Here is a 24,996-nt window from a genome sequence, read left to right on the forward strand (position 1 = left end):
TTAGATGAGTAATATTTTCCTAGTATAAAAATAATATTAAACTAGAAGACCCGTGCTGCTCCGTAACATCCCTTACAAATAGGTCAGATAACTCTTCTTGATATGCCTGTCATAGTCTCATTGTTCTGTCTGCCCTTTTCAATAGTTTTATGAACATGCAATAAGACGCGCGTTATGGTATGCTGCAGTTCATACTCAGAATTCATCCATTCTGACGTCATCGTGCCGAATGTTTGGTATTTACGCGAATAATACCCGCATCTTTTGTTAAGCAAATTGAGGCACGAAATTGGGGTGCGGGTTTTATTTGAGTCAATGTTGGCATTTTTTTTTCAAAATCAGCCTCCCTAAAGTTAGGGTGCGGGGATTATTCGGTGGCGGGGATTATTAGCGTAAATACGGTATATGCTTTTTTACCCTGCAGTTCTTGATGTAAAGATTGGTATTGTGTCGTAGAAGGCAATGGTATTTTTAATTGCAGTTCTTCTATATAGAACAATTGTCTTGTGAGATCATAAGTTAGTCTCGAAGGAGAGTTTTTTGCCCTGCAGAGAACGTTTATAAGATGCATAGCCTTCACTCTTTCTAGTATAGCTAGGTTATCCTTAAGTAGCCGTTCCCAGATAATGTCCAACGCGAATTTAATGATGGGATCGATTTGTACGTAGACTTTTTTTCTCTTAGCAACATGTAAGTTGTTAGGTAAGCTCTGCCATCTGTTGAATATATTTGGAAGCTGGGAAAGGTTAGAGAATCAAAGAGTATCTATCATGGAATAGTATTCTTCCGTGATTAGAGGGAGTGTATACTCTCTGGCTTGACAGTTAGTAATCAAATATGGCTGCATGCAATCACATTACTAAGAAAGAAATTCACACATCAGAAAATTAATGAAAGTGTTAGTCGCTTAGCAACCTGCTTAGTACATAATGTATTGCGGGTTAGGGTAAATCTTCGCCTGCAATTACTGGAGTGATCATTAAATGATTTGATTTTATGATTAGTCAAAGTTGGCTGAAGGCAGAGATTCATGATTCACCGGCAGGTAATTCCGGAGAGAATAAAATAAAAAAGGAAGCAAGTCGGTCCAGTAGAACGGACGGACGGATTTGCCAAAGCTGTTTTTAGTAAACCCTTAATATGTAGCCTATAGTTTATTCTTATTGTCCTCCGTCGCCTTAGGCTGCCGCCTGAGCCATGGATTATTACTATAAACAAAATAAAGACACTAGAAATAATTGAAAAACCCTGTCACGCAAGTCCACCAAGGCCTTGGCCTCTCAGGACGATTGTTGCCCAGACGGATAATGGGGCGTCACATGATCAGCGTCACGATAGCCTCAGCGTATTGCTTGAATATCTGCCTCTCTAATCAGACAACTCCTCCGTTGGCCTCACGAGACTGAGTTAACCCCGTTTCAGCCCTCAGTCCAGAACTAAAATGCTTGGACAGATTCGGAATCGAATCCAGAGCCTCCGGGCGGTAGAATAACTATCGTAAGCATGTTTTACTTCAGCGACATGAGCTGCCTCTGTGGATCAGTGGTAGAGTGTCTGCCTCCAGATCCCAAGATAGCGGGTTCAAACCCGGCGGAGGTGGTTGGATTATTGAAGGGCGAAAAACAGTCCATCCGACACTCCATGTCGTACGATGTCGGCATGTAAAATATCTCTGGTGACACATTTGGTGTTTACCTGAAAAAATTCATTAAATCTCAGCTATAGACGCCCAAGAGAGTTTCGGTTTACTCGGTTTGCCATCTAGTGGGCCTAGAGTAAAACGGAACGTCGAAATTGACGAGCAGAGAGCCAGATGGCGTCAAATTGAAATGTCTGCACACGGTAGCTGAGGCCATATTATTATTATTATTATTATTATTATTATTATTATTATTATTATTACTCAGCGACATATCAGAAACAGCCTGTCCTTTCTCAGGATAGCTTCGGCTAGTAAAGATTTATGATCGTAAGTTGTTCTACAGGAGTCTTTCTTCATTGTCTAAGTTCTACCTCAGTTCACAACTGCACAATGGGAGTGATCAACCCAACCCCACTGTTCACTTCAAGAGTTTCATTCTGTAACCCTGGGCAACGTTTATCAGTTTCAATGTGCATTACATTACCGTTCACGTTTTGTCCCCTCACGAACGTAAAGAGGAAATGGAGTTTGACCACAGGCGGAGTTAAGGGCACATACCAGAGCAGTGGCTGATTGACATGCCTGGGTTATACAATCACAACAGCTATTAATAACACAAACTCCTTGCTGATCGAAAGTTGTTCCCGAGTTAGGTCCTCATCAATCAAACCGAGCTGGAACATCACAGATGAGAAGCCACTCAAGTAGACAAAATGGTTAATAACCTCATCCCGTTCAACACGTCTCGCTTGCAAACTGCCCATAGCTGCAAAGACCGGGCGACTTGCAAGTTAACGTCGCCCGAGAGCAGGGAAATAATAATAATAATAATAATAATAATAATAATAATAATAATAATAATAATAATAATAATAATAATAATTGGCGGTAATACACCCCATACAAGAAAAAGGAACTAAAACTACTCCAAATACTCATCGAGGTGTCTCCTACAGATCAGATCAAATTTTCTCCAAAATTCTACTAAACCATGTATGTATGTTCAGTCCGTCAGTGATGCCCCTGGTGGGATCCTCAACAGCTCTGCCATCAGCTGTCATAGATGGCCTAGTACTGAAGAGGCGTACTAGGGAAATGAGTGAGGTAGTTTCCCGTTGCTTTCCTCACCGAGTCAGAGTTGGTATTACATATCAGTCTGCCAAGCCCACCGAAATGCATACACCAACCGACCCTATGAGCAACATTTTCACACCATTCATGGCAGCGACTGGCTGCATAAGGATTGGCATTACTAGCATCGCTCATACCTCAGTCCCTTTCATAATGTCAAAGCCAAGGATAAGACAGAGACAGATCTATGAAAGTAACAAAATTGCTCTAGCCTATACCAGAAGACATAGTGCACTGTCAACACTAGGTCCTGCCAGCAAAGGCATACTAAACCATGCAGAGCACCAAATCGGTGAATACCAAGGTGGATTCAGAAAGGGGAGGTCATGTGTAGAGCAAATTTTGACTATATAAAAAACATTATAGCATATTTTCGAATCACATCTAACAAAAATTATGTCATCACATTTGCAGGTTTCAAAAAAAATTATGATAGTATAGATCGCGTCTCATCTCTTAATGACCGAGCTCGATAGCTGCAGTCGCTTAAGTGCGGCCAGTATCCAGTATTCGGGAGATAGTGGGTTCGAACCCCACTGTCGGCAGCCCTGAAGGTGGTTTCCCGTTTTCACGCCAGACAAATGCTGTGGCTGTACCTTAATTAAGGCCACGGACGCTTCCTTCCCACTCCTAGCCCTCTCCTGTCCCAACGTCGCCATAAGACTTATCTGTGTCGGTGCGACGTAAAGCAACTAGCAAAAAAAATCTCTTAATGCTTTAACAGAATTTAGACTTGACCAAAAAACAAGAAATATTATAAAGGTTATACTGACAAACGAAAGCTAAAGTTTCTCGGTGGATGTAGTGATGAGTTTGAAATAAATACAGGTGTAGGCCTACGGCAAGGTGATGGATGGGCTCTGCCCTTCACTGTTTAACTGTGCTCTTGAGAAAATTGTCAGAAAGTGGAGAAAAAAGCAGGTGCACCATGTCACCGACTATGACCAAAAATCCAGGGTACTGACAACAGACTCTGATTATACGGCACTAACTGCCAAGGACATCTCTGATGCACAGAAACAGACTGCTGTACTGGAAGAGCAAGCAGCAAAAACAGGACTTAAAATCTCATTTGATAAAACTAAATTTCTGACAAATATAAAACTGCTCCAACTAAATTTACCATTGATATGAATAAAATATGCCTTTGCTGGCGGGACCTAGTGTTTACAGTGCACTATGTCTTCTGGTATGGGCTAGAATAATCTTGTTAGTTTCATTGATCTGTCTCAGCTTTATCCATGGCTTTGACAAAATTAAAGTGACTGAGGTATGAGTGATGCTAGTAATGCAATTCCTTCTGCAGCCAGTCCCTGCTATGAATGGTGTGAAAATATTGCTCATAGGGTTGGTTGGTGCATGCATTTTAGTGGGCTTGGCAGACTGATATGTAATAGCAACTGGCTCGGTGAGGAAAGCAACGGGAAACTACCTCACTCCTCATTTCCCTCGTACGCCTCTTCAGTGATGCCTAGGCCATCTATGACAGCTGATGGCGGGGCTGTTGAGGATCCAACCAGCCTTCGGGCTGAGGACTAAACATACATACATGAATAAAATTGCAAGAGTAAAGGAATTTAAGCACTTAGATTAATGGATCACTGAAAATGGCGATGAAAATAAATCGTTAGCTTCAAAACTACAGAAAATGTTAATTACTTTAAACATACAAAGCTTGTTTATAACAAAAATTGCATGTCCTGGAACAGCAAAATTTGTCATTTCTTTACAGTGATCAAACCTGAAGTTCTTTATGCTGCAGAAACGCTCGATGTACACCATAAAAATTTTAAGGAACAATTAGAGATTAAAAAAGGAAAACGTGGAAAAACTTTATTAAAAGAATTAAAAATGGGATACATTACCCCAAACCTAACTAAGAAATATATTTTAAAATATCTAAACTTACTGATACAATGAGGCAGCGACGAATTCCATTTTTAAGCCATTTGGAAAGAATGAGTAGCAACAGACTTATTTATCGAACACACAATGTTTTGCAAACCAAACTTACGAGATCAAAATGGTGAATAAGCAAATAGAGAAAGACCTCACTGAATTAGGCTCAGCAAATCTGAAGGATAGAAAGATGTTATGAGGAAAATTGTTTACACAATGGGATTTGAGGAAGATGATAAGGAACCTACACGGCGTACTTGGTTGGAGGAGCAGAAAGTACAACGATCGATGTAAATGAACCTATGGGCAAGGAGGAAAGCTCAACAAATGTTTATTCCTCATCGTCCTAAGTGACCCATTCGCGCAGAATAAATAATAATAATAATAATAATAATAATAATAATAATAATAATAATAATAATATACATACATACATACATACATTTTCATTATAGACTGTTATGCCTTTCAGCGTTCAGTCTGCAAGCCTCTGAGAATTTACTAAACGTCGCCACAATCCTCGATTTGGAACTAGTGTTGTGGCCTCATTTAGTTCTATACCTCATATCTTTAAATCGTTAGAAACCGAGTCTAACCATCGTCGTCTTGGTCTACCTCTACTTCTCTTACCCTACATAGCAGAGTCCATTATTCTCCTAGGTAACCTATCCTCCTCCATTCGCCTCACATGACCCCACCACCGAAGCCGTACAGCTTCATCCATTCAGTTCATTCCTAAATTAGCCTTTATCTCCTCATTCCCCGAGAACCCTCCTCCCATTGTTCCCATCTGTTTGTACCAGCAATCATTCTTGCTACTTTCATGTCTTACTTCTAACTTATGAATAAAATATCCTGAGTCCACCCAGCTTTCGCTACCGTAAAGCAAAGTTGGTCTGAAAACAGACCGATGTAAAGATAGTTTCGTCTGGGAGCTGACTTCCTTCTTACAGAATACTGTTGATCGCAACTGCGAGCTCACTGCATTAGCTTTACGACACCTTGATTCAATCTTACTTACTATATTACCATCCTGGGAGAACACACAACCTAAATAATTGAAATTATCGACCTGTTCTAGCTTTGTATCACCAATCTGACATTCAATTCTGTTCAATTTCTTACCTACTGACATCAATTTAGTCTTCGAGAGGCTAATATTCACACCATACACATTGCACCTATTTTCAAGTTCCAAGATATTAGACTGCAGGCTTTCGGCACAGTCTGCCATTAAGACCACGTCATCAGCATAGGCCAAACTGCTTACTACATTTCCACCTAACTGAATCCCTCCCTGCCATTTTATACCTTTCAGCAGATGATCCATGTAAGCTACGAACAGCAAAGGGGAAAGATTACAGCCTTGTCTAACCCCTGTAAGTACCCTGAACCAAGAACTCATTCTACCATCAATTCTCACTGAAGCCCAATTGTCAACATAAATGCCTTTAATAATAATAATAATAATAATAATAATAATAATAATAATAATAATAATAATAATAATAATAATAATAATTGTACACGGCGGTACACCTCCGCGCCGCTAATTCAAACATTGCGCCAGTTGAAATTCCTCTACTGGAGGAGGCCTGAACTTTAACAACCATGTTAATTCTAAAGTTTCTCAGAAGATGTCGCTATTGTAAAGTTTGAAGAGTTCTGAACTGTGTCTTTTTCGATTTATATTTGTTTTCTCTGTAGTGAGAAGTGTGAATATTCTCTTCTGGATGGCACTACTGAAGAACTACAATTATGCACCCTGGTGCGAAGTGAAGGAACTGTTTTTTGAGAAATTTTGTGTTCATAAGTTTGTTCTTTGTTAAATTTCTTTCAGTCATTTTTTGGGTTGGCAGTATAACCCTTCTCTTTCCGCTTGTTTTGAATTTAGCCAATACCGAAATTTCTCTAATTAATTTTTGACCAATAACGTATGTCTTCTCCGATATGGATATGTTGCTTGATCCTAGCCAATAAAGTTGAGGGGGGTGTGGGTTCTCATTCTTGAAAGGTCTCGAATGTTCCACGAGGGTATTTAAACTGCTGATTTTCTGGTCTCCGGGACACTTCAGTAACATCTTTCCTTGTGTGATTATGTAGCAGGGGGCGGGAAGCGCCTCTTTCTTCGGGCAGCAGTTCATCCATAAGGTAATGGCCTTTTAATAACTTCTTTGCTCGCTAGCTCAGCAGTTTAATCCTCGGGGCAGGTTCGAAACTTTTATCATGTAACTTTCCTTTAAAATGTAAAAGACTCTTGGTATAAAATTCTGTCTCTTTAACTACGATTTGGGATAGAGAGTGCCTAACCCTCTCGAGCTCCCTCTCATATTGTTTTTGAGATGACTACGTTTTCATAACCGTTTTTCTTCGCTTCATAATGTAATAAATTTTCCTATCGTGTCACCTCCGTAGTATGGGATTAGCCCTTGCATAAGCGGCCTAAGAGCCAAATAGGTTTAAAAAAAGTGTATTAGGAGTGAAAGTTACGCCTCCACTCAAGTTGGTATTTTGGGGCCATGTAATTGTCCTGTTTCTTTACTGAATAGGCCTCAGTAGGTTGGGTATTTTACCCCTGTTGTTATGTGCCTGGAGGGCAGCTTGAAAGTGGAGTTTGGTGTGGCCTTTGATGGGCTTGAACTTTGAGAGCGGGTTTGCTCTTTCTTAATAGTAGATTTTCTGTGTGCCTCGAGGAGGCTTTACTGGGTAATTATGAGCAAGTGCTCCTGGGCATGATTGAGGTTTTCTGCCCCTTTGTCAAACCTTGTGTATAAGTAAAGTTGGGCTCATTGCTCAGGGATTGTGAATCTGTGGCTCGAAGCCCAAAATCCATTAATAAACTGTAATTGTGCATTCTTAACCTGTTGATATACAACTGAGTTCCTGTTACACTTGTTATTTCTTGATCTCGAAAAGAAAATATAACCTTTCTTAAAGTTTTAAATTAACTTTAATTTCGTAAGTTGAGACCTATTCATCCCAGCACCTTCTTTCACCTCTAACTACCACGGATAACTCCGTAACAATAATAATAATAATTTATTGGTTTTAAGTCCCACTAAAGACTTTTACTGTTTTCAGAGATGCCGAGGTGCCGGAATTTTGTCCTGCAGGAGTTCCTTCACGTGCCCGTAAATCTATCGTCAGGTATTTTTGATTACTCCTACTCTTGCAACAAAGATATGAGAGGCTTTATAACACTGTTCAACACACAAAATATTACAGAAATGAAGTGAGCCAAGTTTTTTTCATTTGGTGCCATAGAATACGACAGTGGTATTAAAATTCGCAGCTTTGCTTTAGTTTTCGAATTGCAGCCATTAACTCTAATTATGCTTCTTGCATTAAATAAAGAGTCATATATTGGCATGACGAAAAGGCTTGTCAGCACCAGGTTGAAAGGACACATTAGAACGGTAAAGAATGTCGCTTTTTCATCCTCCACGGAGGATGCCATAAGCCAGTCTGCCATAGCAGAACATTTGTACAGTACAGACCATGAAATCCTCTTTGACTACGCGAAGGTCATCGCGCCTGTAAAAGACTTCTATGCTCTACTGGTAAGAGAAGCTATAGAGACAGAGCTGCGCCCAAATAACATCAACAGGGAAGACGGCTTCAAGTTATCAAATACCTGAACTGCAGAAATACATGCATAACACCACCATGGCACAGCGGGACGCACTCAAACTGTCGACAGAGGGCGGTGAATCACAGCACAACGATCCTTGAGTCGAATTAGTGGGGTAGGCCGTGGATAGTACGACCACGACTTCCACGTTTCTTTGAATTTCTTTGCTCACTGTCGGAAGCATAATTTAACTTGCCCTGATGAAGGCCAATGAAATTTGGGTGAAAGCTCGGCATCATTAAATAAACATAGTGGTTTTAATCCAGTATTCATTTATTTATTTACGTTAAAGAGTCCCCATGTATACGCAGCATGGTTTTAATTATTAATGCTAAAAAAACAAGGAGAAAACAGCATGGCAATCCTTTGAGAATGGTTTGGATGGTTTCTGGATAACTTTAAAACGAAAACATTCAAAGAACTTGTGGATGATCGGATGCACTCGTATGAACAGTTGCAATGAACGAGTATATGTCACTAAAAATGCAACTTTTGCTATCACATCTGGATTTCTTCCCGCCAAACTGTGGTGATGTGAGCGATGAACATGACTAGCGCTTTCACCAAGGTATTTCAAGGATACAAAGAGAAATGGAGTGCTGCCATATTAAGTGACTAACAAGATACCCGTGCTTCGCTGCGGTATTATACTGAAATTTATAATTGAATGCATATTGTTTTAGATATATAACCCGCAGAAATTCGCGATCCGACTCGTTTCCTGCGAGAATCCGCCAAAATTCGCGATCTGACTCGTTTTCTAATAGATTACTGCAAATTTCCTCCCATTTTTCAATCTTTCTTTCCAGCAATCGATTTCGTACTTCCCGTGATAGGTCCAGGTATTCCACCCGGCCAGTTGAGTCCCTAAATCTCTGCCATCTTCTCCTATAAGCATTTTTAATATGGATCAAATCCTTCAGGAGATCCGGCGTGGTGTCTTTTTGGGTGCCTTGGAGGTACTGAACCCGCCGCCGGACTGCATTCTTAGTCATTACCTGTCCAGGACGGTCCGCACATTTGACGACGGTCCAGAACATTATTATTATTATTATTATTATTATTATTATTATTATTATTATTATTATTATTATTCTAGACCCCACAGCAAGATGCAAGACCGCTACTTGGCGGTAAATTACATCTGCTGCCATTGTCAGTGCTGACAATGTGACCAGCACCATTGTCGGGCGTAGGTAAGTGTGCGGGATTTCTGGCGATACCAATGACATACTTCCGTGCATCATTGACCTTATTATAGAGGTGAACAATTTGACGGTCAATCTCATTCCTATCGTTTATTTCAAATGTGTTTAAATTTTTATTTATAAGCCAGGAGAGTCTACTGTAATCTAAGAATGTTCTCCGAAGGAAAAGAAGGCTGTTGAAATCGAACCCAGGAAAGATTAAAAATGACCGGTTTATGATCAGAATAAGTATCGAAAATCTATAGCCTGTTTCCAGTCATTCGACAGGGTCAGGAATGGAATGAATAAAGCCCCATCTAGCGGCGAAAATAGGAATTCTGCCGGCTACCGAAGCACTCCTCTGGGGCAATGATCGATGAATGAAAAATGAAATAAAATATTGGACAGTGTTTCTGGAATGAATGATGACAGGGAAAACCGGAGTATCCGGAGAAAAACCTGTCCCGCCTCCGTTTTGTCCAGCACGAATATCACATGGAGTGACCGGGATTTGAACCACGGAACCCAGCTGTGAGAGGCCGGCGCGCTGCCGCCTGAGCAACGGAGGTTCCTTATAAGTACATTATGAACAGTAAAATCAATTGGTTTAACCTCCTTTTATACCCCACCGCCGTTAAGTTTATTTACCCCCCCCCCCCTCCCAAAAAAATATTAAATGAAGGCGTGTTTCTTTATGTTTAAAGGAGATTCCAAACCCCAATGTTCACGTCTATTACCTTCAGTTTTGAGATATATGTATCCCCATAAAAATAATTCATTTTTTTCACTTCCTTTCACACTCCCCCCACCACCAAGTGAATTTTCCGGCAAAAAATACTTGTTTCTTTAACAGTAAAGGATCTTCATAATACCAATTATCACGACTCTAACTTCTTCAGTTTTTTTATTTATGTGTCCTCATGAAAGGAATTCAACTCCTTTTCACTCCCGCCCCCCCCCCCCAAGATAGTTTCCCCCCAAAACGCGTTTTTCTTTGTTTTTAAAGAAGATCCAAATACCAATTTTCACGTCTGTAACAACTTTAGTTTTTATTATATGTATATATTCTCATACAATTAAGTAAATTAACTTTTCAATTCTTTCACCCTCCCCCCCCCCCCCCTCCTTCATTGGATTTTCCGAGAATACGTGTTTGTTTACTTTTAAAGCAGATTCCGAATATCAAATTTCACATCTGTAACATCTTCATTTTTGAGATATCAGTAGCCTAATTAAAAGAATTCAACACCATTTTCAGTCATTTTTACCCCCCCCCCCTCCACCCAAGTGGTATTTCAAAAAACTAAAAATCACATTTCTTTATTTTTAATAGAAAAAAAAATACCATGTTTCACTTCCGTAATATGTTAAGTTTTTGTGATATAGACTACTGTAGAAAAACTCATTTTAAAATTTCACCCCTTTTTAGTTCCCCTTAAGTGGAGTTTCCAAAAACAAATCACCTATGTTTCTTTACATTTACAGGAGATTCAAAATACCCACTTTTTACGTCTGTAACATTTTTACGTTTCTCAGACATTTTGTAGATATAGTCTTTCAAAAAATGCACCCTAATTTGTCATTCCTGTTTAACCGCCATTAATTGGATTTTCCAAAAACAAAAAAATAAGTGTTTATTTTTAAAGGAGACCCCATATACTAATTTTTAGTTCTGTAATATCTTCAGTTTCTGAGATATATGTATCCTCATTAAAGGCATTCAACCCATTATTCACCCTTTTACAACCCTCCCATAGGGATTTACAGAAAACAAAAAAATACGTGTTCCTTTATTTTTAAAGGAGATTCTAAATACCAATTTTTACATCTGTAAACGTTTAAAGTTTTGAGATGTAGATACACTCATTTTAAAAATTCACCCACCCCCCTTTTCCAACCCCCCCCCCCATTAATTGGATATTCCAAAAACGAAACAATACATGTTTCTTTATTTTTAAAGGAGATCCCAAACACCAATTTTCAGGTCTGTAATATCTTCAGGTTCTGAAATATAAGTAGCCTCATTAAAGGCATTCAAACCATTTTTCACCCCTTTTCACCCTACCATTAATTGGATTTTCCAAAAACAAAAACAAAAGTGTTTCTTTATTTTTAAAAGCGATCAAAAGTACCAATTTTCAGGTCTGTAATATTTTCAGTTTCTGAGATATAAGTACCGGTATTCTGATTAAAGGCATTCAACCCCTTTTTCACCCTTTTTCACCCCTCCTATTGGGATTTTCTGAAAACAAAAAAATACGTGTTTCCTTATTTTTAAAGAAGATTCTAAATACCGATTTTTACATCTGTAAACTTTTAAAGTTTTGAGATATAGACACACTCATTTTAAAATTTCACCCACCTTTTCACCCCCTTAGCGAAGGAATATCCAAAAATCCTCTCTTAGCGAGCACCTACATCTTAATATGAATATATCCCCAAAATTTCATTCCTTTATGTCCAGTAGTTTTGGCTCGGCGAAGATGAATCAGTCAGTCAGTCAGTCAGTCAGTCAGTCAGTCAGGACAAATTATTTTATATATATAGATTATATCAGCATGGTGAGAAGGGGTGGTGCAAGCAATGTGCAACAACTGTGTCAGCAGTGTACAGACTCCGGTTGGAAAGACGAAAGGGTTTAGAAATGAAACTGGACTAAGCCAGGGGAGTGTGCTGTTATCTCTATTTGTTATGTATGTCATTGTAAAGAAGTCAAAGGAAGCATATGGGAACAGGAAGTTATTACTATTTGCGGACGATGTTGTGGTCTGCGAAACGAACAGCAAAGAAGCGCAGGAACAACTTGATGCACTGGACAAGAATATTGAAAAGTATGGTGTGAAAATCAGCGCAGAGAAATGTAAGACCATGGTGATATCAAGAGGAGAAAGACACGGAAAAGGCATTGTGGAAATTAGCGGTCAAAACCTTGTAATTGTTGACAGTTTCAATTACAAGACTGGACATAGAGATTAGCAAGAGGGTGATACAAGACAATGCATTCTACCACAGTGTATGAAACCTTGTCTGGAATAAGGAAGTATCAAGGAAGCATAAAGAGATAATTTGCAGAATGTATTATGTACCCATATTGACTTACACAGTTGGGACCTGGTCAATGACATGTAGGGAGAAGAGTAGAATTCAATTACGTGAGCCCGGCTCCTCACGTTCATGTATCCTTATCCGACCTCTCTTGGTCAACTCTCGTTCTTTTCCGACCCCGACTATACTGGAGCGTTCGCGCCCTTCGTGGCCCTTGCTTTCTTAGGCCGATACCTTCATTTTTCGAAGGATCTGATCCCTTCCATTTTCTTTCTCTGATTAGTATTAATAGAGAATATTTGCGCAGTTGTACTTCCTCTTAAAACAATAATCACCGCTACCGGAGGGGCTCTTAACTTGGGGGGGGGGGGGGGAGATTTGGTGACCACGAGGTCTCTAGGGGAGCCTGACATTGCTTCCACTTACTTGCGCTTGACTACTCACTTTCATCTATCCTACCTGACCTTTCTTGGTCAACTGTTGTTCTTGTTCTCTTCCGATCCCGAGGTCTAGGGAGTCTTCGTGGATCTGCCATTTCTCTTACCGATACCTTCATTCTTCGAAATGTCAGACCTCTTCCTTTTCGCCTCTCATTAATGTTAACAGAGGATGGTTGCTTAGATGCATTTACTCTTAATCCTTGGCTGAATGTTCAGCGTAGCCGCCTTCGGTTCAGAGGGCCCCGGGTTCGACTCCCGGCCGAGACGGGATTTTAACCTTAAATTGTTATTTCCCCTGGCTCGCGAACTGGGCATTTGTACTGTTCCCAATATTCCGGCAACTCTCACATCAAACCCAATACTATGCTCCACTACAAAATCACGCAGTTCCCATCCACAGCAGATGACGTCCACCCTCGTTGGAGGATATATCTTATAAAGGTTGCAGCAGGAATTCCGAACATGTCCTCGGACCCTCGCGACACTAAAACCCATTAATTAATTAATTAATTAATTAATTAAATAAACAAATAAATAAAATCTTAAACCACCGCCACCATTACTAACTCTGTCCCCCAAATAATGAACTAAACGTGGTTTAAATCTCCTGTTCGAACGGAAATCGAACCCAGGATCCCCTGCGCCGAAGGTTATTACGTTGACCACAGAGGCAAGAAACTGGACAAAGAACATTAAATGAATATCATCAAAACTGGAAAAGCCTAGAAGAAACACACATGTCTATTTTTAATCTTTTCTTGAAACTAGGACAGTTATGTACAGTAGGTAGAGAATGTTAGAGCCTGCAATTCAAAGGGCTTATGTAGGCTTAACTGGTATTCAAGAGCTTCTCGGTTCAAAGCCTGCTTCTGGCGAATATATAAGCCTTTAGGTTTATGCATAATAGGGAATGTATCCTCTTGGGCTTCTCGCTAACATGATGAACTACTTGTCCAGCACAAAGAGAGGGGTGATTACATCAGGGATGAGCACCTGTTTTAATGATACAAGGCAGCTGGAAGAATTACACGAATATATTACACTTGAAATAGCTTAGTAGGTCGTGTCGATCCATATTATAACACATGCCGAAAAGATGTTAAGACGGCCATCCGGGCATGAAACATTTCACGGTTTATGTCACTGCTATATACACACGAAGAACTTTAATACTTTAAATCCCCTGTTCGAACGGAAATCGAACCCAGGATCCCCTGCGTCGAAGGTTATTACTCGTACATTGACCATACAGGCAAGAAACTGGACAAAGAACACTTGCTGCATAATAATATTTTCTAACAACAACGCGCAGTCTGCGCGTTTATAGTAGGAGGTTTAGTTGGTAACACGGGGGTTCTCCAGAAAATAGTTAACAATATTACAGTATTTCATTTAATTTATTGCTTTCTACAAGATGTACACATTATTATTTAAGACTGCCCGGCCTAACATACGGTAATTAAATATAATCTAAACTAATAAATCTACTCCGATCTATCCTGTTATTACGGGCTTGGGTTTAAAATCGTTGTTCCAATATAGTTTAATATACTGTAAACACAGTGTTTTATCATAATTGTCAACTTTTAACGCTAACTGTGAATTCTTTTTAACATACTGCCATATTTGTACTGAAATCAAGAGAATTATTTTTCCGAGATGTACTGTTATGGATACTGCATAGTCTGTAAAGTGAATTTTGACGGGCAGATGTTCTATTTTTTTTTAATTTTACAATAGGAGGGTGCATCTACAACAGCAACAAAATATATGATTGTCATTAAATAGAAAAGTATCCCCCTCACCGAAATAATAGCTGCACTTTCTTAGGAAGAAACCTAGAAATTTTAACACTGATGCTTCCACGGCCCGTACTTGTAGACATGATACGGGCTTTTGGGCTTATGTCTTGTCAGGAAAACAAGCTGAAACTCCTTACGTTTCGCAGAGAACTTGCTCCGCGTCTTCAGAAGAAAATCTCGACTGTTCCCGAGAAAGACTTCTACAATAATGAGGGTTTGAATTTAAGAATGCTTTACCGTTGGAGCTGTAGTGGTACGCTCATTCGTCACCAGGTGGCTCGCTGTATGCTAGCACAGCGCTCCAAGCGGGAGCCGATGACAACATTAAGCCCCAATTAAGATGTTCTCTCACACCATGTGTGCGTGAGAAGTAACAGAGAGGACATCAGATGAATCAGGACGAATGCGGTAGAAGAAATAAATACAAACTAATATAATAAAATGGAACGAAAGACACCAGGATAGAATAGAACAGAGCTAAAGAACAGAAACAAAATATGTGGAGAAAACTAGAAGATGATCATGACGTGAGACGGTGTGGGAGGGAAAGCGACGACGACAGCACCAAAATCCGCTCCTGACTGTTGAACGGATAACTCATAGTCTTGAAACAACTGGACAGTCAAGTAAAGAAATATGGTACCATCAATGGTCTGTCTGTTAGGTCATCAGCCCAGAGGCTGGTTGGATCCTCAAATAGCACCACCAAAGGTTATGCGGTTATAAGGAAACTCCAAAAACCAATGGCAGCACCAAAATGAGGCGTACTAGGCAAGATGAGGAGTGAGGTAGTTTGCCATTGCTTTCCTTCACTGGGTCAGAAAGTACTATTGCATCACAACTGACCCTATAAATAGCACCTTTCATAACACTCAGATGCACTAGTCACGCTCTGAATGTCATTACTCAGCACTACCCATACCCCAGCAACTTCCATATTGTCCCAGCCATGGATGTAGACTGGGACTTCGGTGGAAGCTACACTTTACTCTGCCCTGTGCCAAGAGATGGATACAAATGTACTCTATCCAATAGGAAATGACAACAGGCAGACCATCAATGGTATATTTTACTTAATGTTTTACGACTTTCTTGCATAAACCGTAGATTAGATATTTCCGTTGTATTTATTAGCTCAATTATCTGGCGGAAAGGACTGCGACGGCCGCAGTTGAGATAGGAGAGTTTAGTGCAGCAAAAGTTGCCTGAAAGATGCGGAGGACAGAGATTGAGACCACGGCTGTAGTGCCTTTGGAAGAGACGTCGTTTCATGAACCTTCCCTTTCTTCTCTAGCTATCTTAAATATTGATCCAAGCTCAATGTGGTGGTATTTCAAGGTGAACAATTACTCGTCGGTCTATACTGCCATGTAAAATGACTCCTGAGGGACAAAATTCCAGCACTTCGAAGACGCCCAAGACCGTTGACGGTAATATTTTGGATGTTTCGTCCTGCTTACTGTTCTAGTTTCAAAACTCTTCCAGTGGTGGTAATTACTGTTTTAAGAGAAAGTATAACTGCGCAACCATCCTCTCTTAACCCTGAAGAGGTAGCGAACGTAATTTTTAACGTACAGGTTGGCTATTCTGTTTCCTCCTCCATCAATGAATTGAGCGCCCTCCAATATCGTCCAGCAGTCCTCTCCAGCGGATTGTCCGCTAAATTTGACGGATTATTAAATGCAATAGCGGATACTTCTTTCATTACTGGGCATGTGTTTTTGACAGATTTTCAAAGTTCTCTTAACGGATTTCAGCGGAATGGTTCTATACGTGATTTCCCTCATTTTCTACAGTAGCTCTGGCCCACAGAGCGGGCAGGCTGCCAATCCAGTCTCAAACTGTCAGCATTTGTTTGGTGTTGCAATCGTTACTGTAAACTTGATGAGCTTGGAAATGTCGTGTACGACATCGTGTTTCTTTGGAAGTTGGCTTCCTTTTGGCACATCACTATTCCGAAAGCAAATGTTAAAATATACACTAAGAAATGTAGGAAAGAGTGGCCAAATAAGAATACTTTAAAAGACTGATCGGTTAAGCATCCCAGCGATCCCGAACAAGGACGGTGCAGATATTGTCACTGCGTTAGAATTGCGAGAAACTGTCATTCGTAATCATGGGAAATCTAGTAAGCTTTTAAAAGCTGCTACTCTGTTCTCATCCGCCAATAAATCATAATAATAATAATGCTATTTGTTTTACGTCCCACTAACTACTCTCTTACGGTTTTCGGAGACGCCGAGGTGCCGGAATTTAGTCCCGCAGTTCTTTTACGTGCCAGTAAATCTACCGACACGAAGCTGACGTATTTGAGCACCTTCAAATACCACCGGACTGAGCCAGGAACGAACCTGCCAAGTTGGGGTCAGAAGGCCAGCGCCTTAACCGTCTGAGCCACTCAGGCCGGCGCCAATAAATCAGGCGTTTAGGATTTTCTGATAGTAGTGTAACATGAATTTATTTCCAGCGGTCCAAATTAACAACTGCGGAGTGAATAAACTATGACAATAACGTCGAGTTTTTTTTTTTTTTTTTTTTTTGCTACTTGCTTTACGTCGCACCGACACAGATAGGTCTTATGGCGACAATGGGACAGGAGAGGGCTAGGAGTGTGAAGGAAGCGCCCGTGGCCTTAATTAAGGAACAGCCCCAGCATTTGCCTGGTGTGAAAATGGGAAACCAAGGAAAAACCATCTTCAGAGCTGCCGACAGTGGGGTTCGAACCCACTATCTCCCGAATACTGGATACTGGCCGCACTTAAGCGACTGCAGCTATCGAGCTCGGTACGTCGAGTTCTAGAATAAAGTGCGGTTGTATAAAGACGCAAGTGGTTTAAATCCTTTCGAAGAAGTTTCTTCTAGGCCGGCCTGAGTGACTCAGACGGTCTAGCCGCTGGCTTTCTGACCCCAACTTGCGAGGTTCAATCCTGGCTCAGTCCGGTGGTATTTGAAGGTGCTAAAATACGTCAGACTCGTGTCAGTAGATTTACTGGCACGTAAAAGAACTCCCGCGGGATAAAATTCCGGCACTTCCAGCACCTCGGCGTCTCCAAAAAACGTAAAAGTAGTTATTGGGACGTAAAGTAAATAACATTATTATTATTATTATTATTATTATTATTATTATTATTATTTAAAAGTTTCTAAATTAACCCTTGCACTTTTAGTGTTAATTTGGTCCAATGCTTATGTTGAAAGAGCTTCCAGACAAATTTGGAAGAAACATCTGTGCGTTAGAGAATGTTTATTACTATCGTATGGTAAATGCAGTGCTTACCGTAACAGCCGGATTTATTTATTTATTTATTTATTTAGCGTATGATGAATACAATATTATTTACAATATATACAACTACCATCTCAAGCTCGTAACTAAAGTTCCATGTCAAAATTTAATAGCCAGAGAAGAGCTTTGTTTGAGACACAGTTTAAGTCCTCAATAGAGCCTCTGTAACTACGCAAAGGACACTCAAATGCAAGGTGTTCCACTGTCTGTTCCCCTTGTCCGCAGTCACATTGCGGTGATGTCTTCCATCAAACAACAACAACAACAGCCGGATTGAAACGAGTAAACAAATCAGCAGTGATTCTGAATTGACATAACATATTCTGAAAAATATTGGTGCCATGCTTTCATATGAAACCACAGGACGTCAATCCAGCACATCAACTTCAGTGCTCGAAGGAGAAGATGACGACCTCCTGTTCTGAAACTGCAGTGTGTTGAGTTATACTCTATACTAAAGCAGTTACCGGTATGTATTTTGCTTCAGTTTGGTACTTAGCGGAATGTATCGGATTTTTAACTACAATTTGTCTGGCAACACTGGTCGTCCCCCCAATTAGTGCTCGTCCAAGAATTGAAAGGAGAAGGCGAGTGTAGCGGGAAGTTCTCTGCTATTCAATACTTTCTGCGAAAAGCGACGTAAAACTTACCAATCGCTACCTTTTGTTGAAAATCATGCTTAGATGCTTGTTGTTTAAAGGGGCCTAACATCGAGGTCATCGGCCCCTAATGGTACGAAATGAAATAACAAAAAAATTCAAATTCATCCACTGACCAAAATAAAATAAAAAATGTCATGAAGAATTAATGTATGGACATGAATCCTGCAAAAAACAAAAACAAACAAATAAACAAAAACAGTGGATCAGACTCAAAAATAAGGTAGTTAGAGTATTACTGACCAAGGGACCATTTATAAAGCACAATGTCTGAAGGGGTGCTAAATTCACGTCTAAGGCCCCACAGAATGGTACATGTCGCGAGTAAAGTAGAGCCATGGTATTTGTCATTTTGGGGTACTGATCAAAAGTAGCGAAGACTCACGGTGGTCCACACAAGATGGTACTACTCACAAGTATTGCACTTCGTACAGGGAACGCAGACCTATGGTGTTGTTCACACAATGGCGCCACTCATAGCCAACGCAAACCGGTAAGCTTCCTCACCTAGGTGTACTAGTCACGGGCGCCGGTATTCCCGTGGTGTTCCTCACATAGTGGGCACCAATCACAGGCAACGCACACCGACGGTGTCGCTCATATAGCGGTACAACACACAGGCTACGCCCAGACCCGCGGTGTTGCCCACATGGGTACAACGCACGGGTACTGGAATCCACCAGGCCAGGCTTTTTACTGCAACAAATCACAAACCTATTTCGTACCAATTTAGTGATACTACTCGCAAGTACATGCAACCCTTGGTGTTCCCCGCACGATGGTACGACTCAAGAGTAGTTTCATGGTTCTAATTCAATCATCCCTTGGTCGCCCCTTGTAGTCGCCTCTTACGACAGGCAGGGGATACCGCGGGTGTATTCTACATGTGCGTCCCCCACCCGCAGGGGATAGTGTGTTCGGTCCGCGAGAGGTATTTTATTTCCCTCAAGTCCGCCGGCAAGCCGGTTAGGACCCCCCTATCCGCCACCTGGGACGCGCCACGTGGGAGTATCACCTCTCCCCCTGCTACGCCTGCGTAGCAGGTTCGTGGATTTGGTGAAAATAACATACGTCAGTTTTCGTCTCACGACCTCAAAGTAGCGTGTGGATACTTATGCAGTCATTTGGTTGATTTGTAAACTGTAAGTCATGTAACACTGGTTCCCAAATATAAACTTAGATAACTGTTATTTAACCTATATTTCACAGATTGCTGTGTTCCAAATACTAAAAGAATGACGAAGAGATATTACAACTAATTTGTCAATCTTGTGACGAAGAAGAAGGTGAAGCAGAAGCTGATATACTTACAACAGCGATAAGGATACAGAATTCTTGCCAAATGAATCTGGTATTGAAGGTGAAGATGTTATTCTTCACAGCGCCAAAATGATCGGTATGGTTCAAACAAAGAAACAGGAAGATCATACAGCTGCAGCAACGGAAAACAAAATAGAAATCTGTACTGGGAGGGAAGTGACGCAAGACACGAGGGCGGCCAGTAGGAAGAGGAAAATAACTTATAACAATCAAGAATTACGAAGAAAAGAGAGATTAGTCAATGACAAAAGAGACCCAGAGAAATACCCTATCTTGAAACCACAACCGGATATTTAATCAGGAAAAAATGGATTTGAATTGCGCACGAAACACGATTAGCAAAAATAATATGCACCGAATGCAAAGCAACACTTAAGTGCATCAAGTTGTTTTAAACTTTTCTTCACTCCTAACATAATGGAATCAATCTTCATTCATTACAATAAGGAAACAGCCTTACGGAGAACTCAATATACAAACAGTTCTGACGGAACATTTCAAGATTTGTGTATGGCAGATCTTTATGCAATGTTGGCATTATCTGCCGTACTGAAGGAAAACCACTTGTCTACAAAGACGATGTTCTACACAGCGTACTGTTGAGACAGGTAACGTGCAACTATGTTAGAAAGAAGATTTACCTTTGTTGTCAACTGTATAAGATATGATGCACAGAGACCAGGGAAGCTCGAAGAGGAACATAAACTTGGATCCACTACTGAGATCTAGGAGATGTTTCTTTGTAATTGCAGCAAAGTAGGAAGCTATGTAACGATTGACGAACAGCTCGTCAGATTTAGGGGCGTATTCAAGAACAAGACTAAGGAAGGCAAAGTCGGTCCGGCCTGTCACCCGGCGGTCCCGGGTTCGATTTCCGGCCGGGTCAGGGGTTTTTAATTATAAATGATTAATATCCCTGGCCTAGGGACTGGGTGTTTGTGCCGTCCTTAACGCTCCTTTCCTCACAGTCAACACACTACACTTTCGCAATTCCAATTACACGCAGGTTCATGTCACATGATGAATGTAGGGCCAAAAGATCTCTATAGGTCGACGCCCCGAACAAATAGCATTTAAAAAAGGCAAAGTCGACTATGTACCCACCGACCTTTACTACTCATAGTCGAGCTTATGCGGACAATAGACCTTCGCAGGAACTTGGCTTCAAATTCACCAAAGGTCCGTACCATTGACTTCACAAAGTTTATTGTAGAGGATAATACAATGGCGGACATTCTAACATAATCCACAGGGCGAGTTGGCAGTGCGGTTAGGAGCTAGCAGCTGTGAGCTTGCATCCGAGAGATAGTGGGTTCCAACCCCACTGTCGGCAGCTCTGAAGATAATTTTCCGTGGTTTCCCATTTTCACACCAGTCAAATGCTGGGACTGTACCTTCCCACTCCTAGGCCTTTCCTATCCCATCATCGCCATACGACCTATCTGTGTCGGTGCGACGTAAAATTGTAAAAAAAAGTCAATAATAACAAAAAATGTCCTGGAGATTTTCGAAGCCGCGCGTACTACTAAAGTTATACGAGATGCGCAAAACTCAATTGAGTTTTACAGGGATAGCAAATTCAAAATGAGGTACAAATTCAATTAATGAACTGTATTAGACATCTTCGCGATATTCGAAAATGTAATAATAATAATAATAATAATAATAACAATACAGGCTTTACGCCCCATTCATTATTTTTTACGGTTTTCGGAGGCGTCGAAGTGCCGAAATTTAGTCGAGCAGAAGTGTTCTTTTACGTGCCAGAAAAACTACCGACACGAGGATGCCGTATTTGAGCACCTTCAAATATCACCGGACTGAGCCAGGATCGGACCTGCCAAGTTGGGGTCAGAAGGCCAGCGCCTCAACCGTCTGAGCCACTCAGCACCGAAGCTTGAATACGACCCTTAAAGGTCGTAGATACAGTAAAACAAAGTCCCGTCTTCAAGAAGGTGTCCGGACATTTCGTCCCACTAGGTCTTTATCTACCTGCGAACGGTCTTACGGTAATCCCCAAATATTTACGCCAGGACAATCCGTACCACTTGATGTCAAATTGGAATTCCATTTCCACGCCACCGGGCATAATGAGCCTGACAGACACTTTAGAAATCAGAAACAAGAATAATTTACAACATTTGCTGGAGAAAACTTCTATATTTCTTTAATAACTGCCCTTTAAACTATAGTTACCGCGTATGTTTACGTAAATACTATCATAAGAAAGTCGATTTTTTAAAGTATAAATCCTGAAACAAAACAATACAATAGAAATATACATCGTGTTCGGAAGGAATGAGCCTGATGAGCGTAAGGATGGATAATATTACTATTATTACGAATATTTATAAACTACTGCATTAGTTCATTATCAAGTAAGAAAAATAAAAGATTCTGACGAACTGGCCAGTTCTAGGACATTTCGTACCACGGACATTTCGTACCACCGGAATTTCGTACCACTTGACCGGCTGACTACCTGTGAAGTGTCAGCTAATGACTTTAAAATATTTAAGAGAGGACATTCCGTACCACTTGAAAGAGTGGGAAGTATTGCGAAGTAAAAACGATATCCTAATGAATGTATTCATGTGTATATCCATTGTCCACTACTGGCGCGTGAGTCTTCTCACGGTGTAACTACTACTCGGGCGCAACTGATCTTACTGGCACACGTGTTAATTAATACTTATCTCGTATTCGACATTCGCTACTTCCACCTTTCAGTAGTTTCCTGTTTCCGCGTGACCTTCAAAGTCATATTGGCCAGTTCATCAGAATCTTTTATTTTACTTGCTTGATACTTAAATAATGCGGTAGTTTATAAATAACCGAGCTCGATAGCTGCAGTCGCTTAAGTGCGGCCAGTATCCAGTAATCGGGAGATAGTGGGTTCGAACCCCACTGTCGGCAGCCCTGAAGATGGCTTTCCGTGGTTTCCCATTTTCACACCAGGCAAATGCTGGGGCTGTACCTTAATTAAGGCCACGGCCGCTTCCTTCCCATTCCTTGGCCTTTCCTATCCCATCGTCGCCGTAAGACATATCTGTGTCGGTGCGACGTAAAGCAAATAGCAAAAAAAAAAGTTTATAAATATTCAAAATAACAATAATATTATTCATCCTTATGCTCGTCGGGCACATTGTGCCCGAACACAATGTATATTTCTTCTGTATTGTTTTGATTCAGGAGTTATACTTCAAAAAATCGACTTTCTTAAGACCATATTTAGGTAAGCATACGCGATAGGCATAGTTCAAGGGGGGTTTATTCAAATAATATAGAAGGTTTCTTCAGCAAATGTTGTAAATTATTCTTGTTTCTGATTTCTAAAGTGTGTGTGTCAGGCTCATTATGCCCGGTGGCGTGGAAATGGAATTCCAATTTGACATCAAGTGGTACGGATTGTCTTGGCGTAAATATCTGGGGATTATGGGAAAACTGTTTGCAGGTAGATGAAAAAATGAAATGGCGTATGGCTTTTATTACCAGGAGTGTCCGAGGACAAGTTCGGCTCGCCAGGTGCAGGTCTTTTGAATTGACACCCGTAGGCGACCTGCGCGTCATGAAGATGAAATGATGATGAAGACGACACATACACCCAGCCCCCGTGCCAGCGAAATTAACCAATTAAGGTTAAAATTCCCGACCCTGCCGGGAATCGAACCCGGGACCCCTGTGACCAAACGCCAGCACGCTAACCATTTAGCCATGGAGCCGGACTGCAGGTAGATAACGACCTAGGTGGTACGGAATGTCCGTGGTACGAAATGTCCAGATACCGAACTGGCCGATATGCGCTTGGAGGTCACACAGAAACAGAAAACGGGTGAAAAGTGGAAGTAGCTAGGTCCCCGCGAATGGAGAATACGAGATAAGAATTAACACGTATGCCAGTTAGATAAGTTGCGCCCGAGTAGTGGTCAAACTGTGCGAAGACGTATGCGCCAGTAGTGGACAATGAATATTCACATGAATGCATTCATTAGGATATCGTTTTTACTTCGCAATACTTCCTCTTCTTTCAAGTTGAACGGAATGTCTTCTTCTAAATATTTTAAAGTCATTGGCTAACACTTCGCAGGTAATCAGCCGGTCAAGTGGTATGAAAAGTCCGGTGGTACGAAATGTCCTAGAACCCTTCAAGAATTATGCACAATTTACGCCCTATAAATGATTTCTAGTGAAAACATTTTCCTCTCAGTTGTGGTGAGGAAGGATGAAAAGCTTACAGTAGAAGATAAGAAGATATCTCTGGTGTATGTTATATAGTCCGGCAAGTGCAGCAGCACATATACACACTGGATCACATCTGCTTGTTAACATTACTTGTTTGTTGTCATCGTTATTTCATTTCAGAAGCTTGTGGCACTGTGGACATCAGCCCCGTGGACATTTAAGAGTCTAGTGCAGGGACGGCAAACCTTCACCGACCAGCGTGTCAATTAAGGTCTTGTTTATTACTTGTACTGCCTAGTGAGCCATCGGTTATTTTCCTTTAAAATCATCACGAAATCCATCGTCTGACTTCATTCATTCATTCATTCATTCATTCATTCATTCATTCATTCATTCATTCATTCATCCATTCATCGCATTACATACCAGAGTGCTGTAGCCTACGTCAAGTTAACGCAGATTTAAGTTTTCCAAGTAATTTTGCTTTGAGTAACAATCACAAAAATGAATCCTCTTTAAACGCAAGCAATACTCATCGGCACTTCGAAAAACTTACACGTTTTAAAACAATACTATTATTCCACATTGTGAAACAGTGTTGAATCTTGGCGTGCCTGTAAGCGAAACATTAAGCTGGTCGCAACTAGTGAGGGAAAAACTTTTCGAAATATCGATATATCGATTTTCGATACATCGGTGTTAAAATATCGATTTCACTGAAATATAGGTCTTCAAAATATCGATACATCACCGTTATAACCGTTTTTAAAAT

The 24,996-nt window shown here is 40.7% G+C and overlaps 1 protein-coding gene across 2 annotated transcripts in view; it reads right to left on the minus strand.

Annotated features, from left to right (window-relative positions):
- The window catches only part of tty (tweety), an 890,597-nt gene that overhangs the window by 468,544 nt on the left and 397,057 nt on the right, over positions 1-24,996 (minus strand). The gene's annotated exons all lie outside the window — the stretch shown is intronic.

Source organism: Anabrus simplex, chromosome 6 (genome assembly GCF_040414725.1).
Source record: "Anabrus simplex isolate iqAnaSimp1 chromosome 6, ASM4041472v1, whole genome shotgun sequence".
Classification (NCBI taxonomy): domain Eukaryota; kingdom Metazoa; phylum Arthropoda; class Insecta; order Orthoptera; family Tettigoniidae; genus Anabrus; species Anabrus simplex.